At 37.4% G+C, this 5,705-nt stretch overlaps 1 pseudogene; it reads right to left on the reverse strand.

Annotated features, from left to right (window-relative positions):
- Window positions 1-2,217: 2,217 nt before the first annotated feature.
- On the reverse strand, window positions 2,218-5,322 carry LOC120770687 (annotated as a pseudogene).
- Window positions 5,323-5,705: the final 383 nt, after the last annotated feature.

Consider the following 5,705-nt stretch of genomic DNA (forward strand, 5'->3'; position numbering starts at 1 on the left):
GGACGATCGTGTTTCGAAGGGGGGAGTAGTTAACACATAATGACCAATTTCCAGTTGGGTACGAATGTGGTGAGGCTAATACAACATCTTGCCGCATCAGCAGATTGTGTGGGCAACGACCGCCACTAAAGCAACGACACACAGTGGCGCCAGAGCGGAAAAAAAGGATTTTTTTTATCATTCCAAATTTGTACCATCTTTTCAATTTAAGCTAAGAACTAATCAAATAACATTATCCGAATACTTGGGCTTGATACATATATTCAAAGGTTTTTTGTTGGGAAAGCTTCAAAGTCCAACAAAGTATCAACGCAAAGTTACTCAGAAAAATGTGATGAATATTGCAAAGGTTAAAACTCAAAAGTTAACGATAAAATATCAATTGTAAAGTTTTTATTTATTAAAACCAATGTTATAGATGTGATTTACATCATCAAATGTATACTTTCTTTTTCAAGATTTTTTTTAATATGATGTTTTTTCATGGTCCCAAAAAATCATATATTTCACAACTTCAACAGAATATAACTATTGTGCGCAGGAGCGCGCAGGTTAGCCACTTACACAAAATAAACTTTAAAATCTCCTTAATCGATAGAAAAAAAAATCAGCTGCAATTAGCTGCCAATTCATGAGTAATTAGCATTTTAATCTACTGCAACTGCAACTGCGTTGTTTGTTTGCTTGATTCGTTGCTTTGTTTTTTTTTGCCTGCTTCGCTGCTTTGTTTTTTTGCCTGCTTCGTTGTTTTGTTTGTGTTTTTGATTGTTCGGTTTGTTGCTTTGTTGTTATTTTTTGGAGTTGTCTCTCGTTATACAACAACAACAAAATACTAGTTTAGATACATTATATTATTTGAACTAATTACATAGTACAACAGCTAATCTGGGGGGGTGAGAAATTCCAAGTCAGGGTGATGGTACTAGGTCAGTATAGTAAAACCCTCAAAGGGTTTGGCGTTCGTATGTGTCGTATGTGATGCCGAGAGAAGTGCAAACGGGTGAAAAAAAATTAACAAAACACGAAATTTTGAAATGGCAAAAGAAATAAAATATTGTGATATTGCAGAAATTTATATTGACTGCAATAATGATGAAAATTTACTTAGAAATCATATCAACAAATTATAGTGATTTATCAAGCAATGATTTAGAAGTGTTTAAAAAATGTATCAACAAAACTTTTATCCCGCGTTTTAAACAAAAATGGCAAAAGTCAAGTCGTACCAAACAATTATTTTTAAATCAAAATGAAAGATGGTTTCAGAACAAATCCCAAAAATAAAACTTTAGAATTGGACGATGATGTTAAAAAATTACTTGTTGAATAAATAATTAATAATATATGATCATTTTTGAATATTTATTGGTTATGTCATATGGGAGGTGGGCGTAGTTGTGGGCGGACTTGTTTCATTTTTAGAGAAATAATAATTTTTATTGATTCAAATCCGTTTGACAATTTTTAACAGTCTAGCTGTGATAACAGCGAAAATATTGCAACTTTTGTGATTATATTATATGGGAGATGGGCGTAATTGTGGGCGGATTTGCTTTATTTTTTCTCGACAAGCTTATATGTATTTACAAAATATTACACTGTAGAAAATTTTGTTACTGTAGGATGATTTTTGATTTTTGTGTTATATGGGATGTGGGCGTGGTTGTGGGCGGATTTTAACAAACTTTTTTTTTCATCTAATTTGGCAATATGAGAGATGTGTGCCAAATTTAAAAGCCCTACCTCGATTCCTTATATTTTTTGCCGCGGCTTGTATGAAGCGGCACCACTGTTAATGGTTATGTTAGGTTTTGGGCTAGGTTAGATTTAAGTTGAGCATAAGCCGGAGCACATGGGCCTGGCCAATAAAGTATATTTGCAAAACATACAACTAGTGTAATTATTGCCGTGTCCGACGACCGGCTCATACACATCATATAGTAATTACAGCATAAATTATTAATTCGTATACAAAAAGGGGTAAGTATGTACAGTAGAATCCGTTTATTATGACATTGAAAGGAATTGACAAACACGTCATAATAAGCGGACGTCATACAAAGCGTTTTGTGAAATGAAAAACTTTTTTTATGTAAATATGTATGTACTTAAGTATTTTAATGCAGAAATATATTAAATAAATATGTATACATATATATTAAATCAAAATCAAAATTGCACATAATTAGCACAATATAACACATAAAAGTGCATTTTTTACTGTAAGTAATCTGTAATTTTTGTCTGCTTTTGTTTTTTCATTTTATTGTAAAAACAGTCTCTAATACTATTGTGTATAAAAGACATAGCTATGGTCAAATTATCATTTTCAATATTGCTGTGAACAAATCGTGATAATAATTCTGCAGCATTTAATGCCTCTTCTGCGGTAGGTAATGGTTCTTCCTCGACTTCCTCTTCCCCATCACTTTCGAGTTGTTTCTTAGCACTAATGTTCTGTACGATATTTTCATCGGTGGGTTCTTCGGATGTGAGGAGAGCGCTATCGACGTCAACATAATCTTCCCACATTTCCGGTGCTGCTAAAGAATCTGAATTTAGGTTTCGTGACCACAAAGATAAAGGAATGTCATCTTCTTCATCGAATTCATGTTCTGATATTTGAATAGGTAAACCGTCGTGGCTTTCAATGAATCCTGCATGTTTGAAACAGTTACGAATGGTACTTTGTGACATTTTATTCCAGGCATCATTAACCATCAGAATTGCATCTAGCACCGTTATTTTTGTAGAAGAGTTATTTTCATTAGCATCAAGACAGTTAAACATTTTGAGCACAAGGTTCTTCCTAAAATTCGTTTTGAGTGATCCTATTATTCCCTGATCCGTTGGCTGTAGTACTGATGTTGTATTCGGCGGAAGGAAAGAAAGTGTTATAGACTTTAAATAATTAACATTTGGATGCGCCGAGCAATTATCAATCAGCATTAGAATGTTTTTCTTCTTCTTCACCAAATCACGATCCCAATCATGAAGCCATTTTTCAAAAAGTTCTGACGTCATCTAAGCTTTACGATTGTTGGCATAATCGACAGGTAATGATTTTACACTTCTAAAACATCTTGGTTTTTGTGACTTTCCAATAATGAGCAATTTCTTTTTCTCTGTGCCACTCTAATTAGCTGCTACCATGACAGCTATTCTATCTTTCGACAACTTACCTCCACTACAATTTTCACTTTTAAATTTTAAAGTTTTATCCGACATTAATTTGTTAAAAAGTCCAGTTTCATCAGCATTAAATATCTCATCATCAGAACATTGTCTTCGTAAATTCGGCCACACAGATATCAACCAGTTTGTTGTTGAATTTTGATCAACAGACGAAGATTCACCGACAATTTTTCCCGCCACAATGTTATGTCGAACTTTAAAACGACTGATCCAGCTTGCAGAACAATTGAAGTCGAGAATACCAAAACGCGCGGCAAAACCATTTGCCTTTTCCTGTAGCATAGGGCCGCTGACAGGTATTCCTTTGTTTCTCATGTTTTTAAACCACTGAATTAACGCTTGATCAACATTTTCTTGTCGTGATTTTCGAAGCCTCTTCGGTTTCAAAACATTTGAATTGAACGATTGCTTAATGCGGTTCTTGTTTTTAAAAATCATTGAGATTGTCGAATGACCCACCCCAAATTCCTTTGCATATTATGGCACCTTTCTCCTCAATTGTAAATGCTTTACGTCGTTGTGATAACATTTTTTCACAGTAACAAACAAAAAACAATGCGTAACCTTCAAGCGTCAATTACTTACTGAGACTCAAAACAAAAACGAGCCACGTGCCGAACGGCGTCGGGAAACAACGAACATTGCCGGAGGTGTAAAGAATCATGTCAGTCATTCTAACCGGACATAATTTATTAAAAATGGGTCATAATAAGCGACATGTCACTGTAAGCGAAGTCATTATATCCGACTTTTTTATAAAGAATTTTATATGAAAACCAAACATCGTAGTGTAATTACGTCATAATAACCAGTTGGTCAATACAGGCGGAGTCATAATAAACGGATTCTACTGTAGTTCTAATTCAATTCAGCAATCTTAAGTTCATGGTAATAGATTATTCTAATACATAGGTAGTAGATGATGGTTATGGTTATATACTACAAAAATTGTAAGTATTTTACATGATGTAAAACATTTTATAATGTATTCAAATATTTCAACAAATTTATTTCTTAAAAAAAACTGTTTTTTGATTTATAAAGTCGCATGACGCAACACCGGCCACCTTGACAGAATCATGATCCTTCAACTTCGACAGGCAGCTGGGCGAGCTTGTAAATAGGGCGCTTAATGGTGCATGCCTTGGTTGCCACGTCTGCCACTCGTACCTTTCCGTCTCGTCCTTCTACGGTTGCGGCGATTCGTCCTAGTGCCCACTGCTGCGGTGACGTGTTGTCTTCGTGGACGAGAACGAGATCGCCGGGCTGCAGGTTACGTTTCGGGTGCAGCCATTTGTTGCGCTCCTGAAGACTGCTAATGTACGTTTTGGACCACTGTCGCCAAAACTGTTTCTTGAGACAGCAAACAAGTTGCCATCTCTCACAATAGTGAATTGGGTCCGTTGACACTTGTGCCGGTGGTCAGGCTCGAAGAGAGCAACCAATTAGTAGGTGTGCAGGAGTCAATGCTTCACCGTCGTTGGGATCCTGGCTCAACGGTGCGAGGGGCCGCGAGTTGAGGATGTCTTCCACTTCGGCCAGCAGTGTTCCTAGCTCTTCGGTGGTGAGCAGCACGTTGCCCATTGCGCGCACGGCGAGGTGTTTGGCGGACTTCACTGCCGCCTCCCATAACCCGCCGAAGTGCGGCGCCCTCGGTGGTATAAAGGCGAATTTGAACCCTTCTTCGGCGGTGTATTCCATTACTTCCGGAGACTGGGACAGAAACGCCTCTTTGAGTTCGCGCAACTTGCGATCGGCGCACGACGAAGTTCGTTGCGTTGTCGCTGTATATCGGCTGTGGTATCCCTCGGCGACCAATGAACCTTTTCAGGGTGAGAATAAAGGAATTAGTTGATAAGTCAGAAACTAATTCTAAGTGTTCTGCTTTAGACGTGAAACAAACGAAAACTGCGATATAGGTTTTTACGGGTGGTCGACCGCGTAGTTTTAATGTGGTATAAATTGGACCACAAAAATCTACGCCACTTATGAGAAAGGGTCGTAGCGCTCGAAGTCTTTTAACTGGCAAGTTTCCCATTATTTGGCTTTGCAGCTTCGGCTTATAATGAAGGCAGTGTACAGTTTCTTACGGTTCTGCTGCATGCTTCTCTTGCAGTAATCAGCCATATGCGTTCTCGAAGAAGCGCAACCAACGTTTTTGCCCCTGCATGGTGATTTCGAAAGTGCACGAACTATGTATAAATAATTGATAACGAAGTGCGAATTCTTATTTAGTAATAATGGGAATTTGGCATCGTATGGAAGAGGTGTATTTAAAAGGCGACCTCCTACTCGGATTAACTTGAATGAAAGCGACATATCCGAGTACTCATGCAAAAACGGATTGAGTTTTTGCAAGTTTGCGGGTAGCGTGGTGCCTTTCGTCAGTTTTTGGATTTCATTCGCAAATTCCGAATGTTGAATCACCTGAACAATTTTCAAAAAACTCAAATGTAATTCGTCAGATGTCAGGTCCGTTCCCTCCGTAGACATTTTTGGTCGTTTAATCC

The sequence above is a fragment of the Bactrocera tryoni genome, chromosome 3 (assembly GCF_016617805.1).
Source record: "Bactrocera tryoni isolate S06 chromosome 3, CSIRO_BtryS06_freeze2, whole genome shotgun sequence".
NCBI classification, from domain to species: Eukaryota; Metazoa; Arthropoda; class Insecta; order Diptera; family Tephritidae; genus Bactrocera; species Bactrocera tryoni.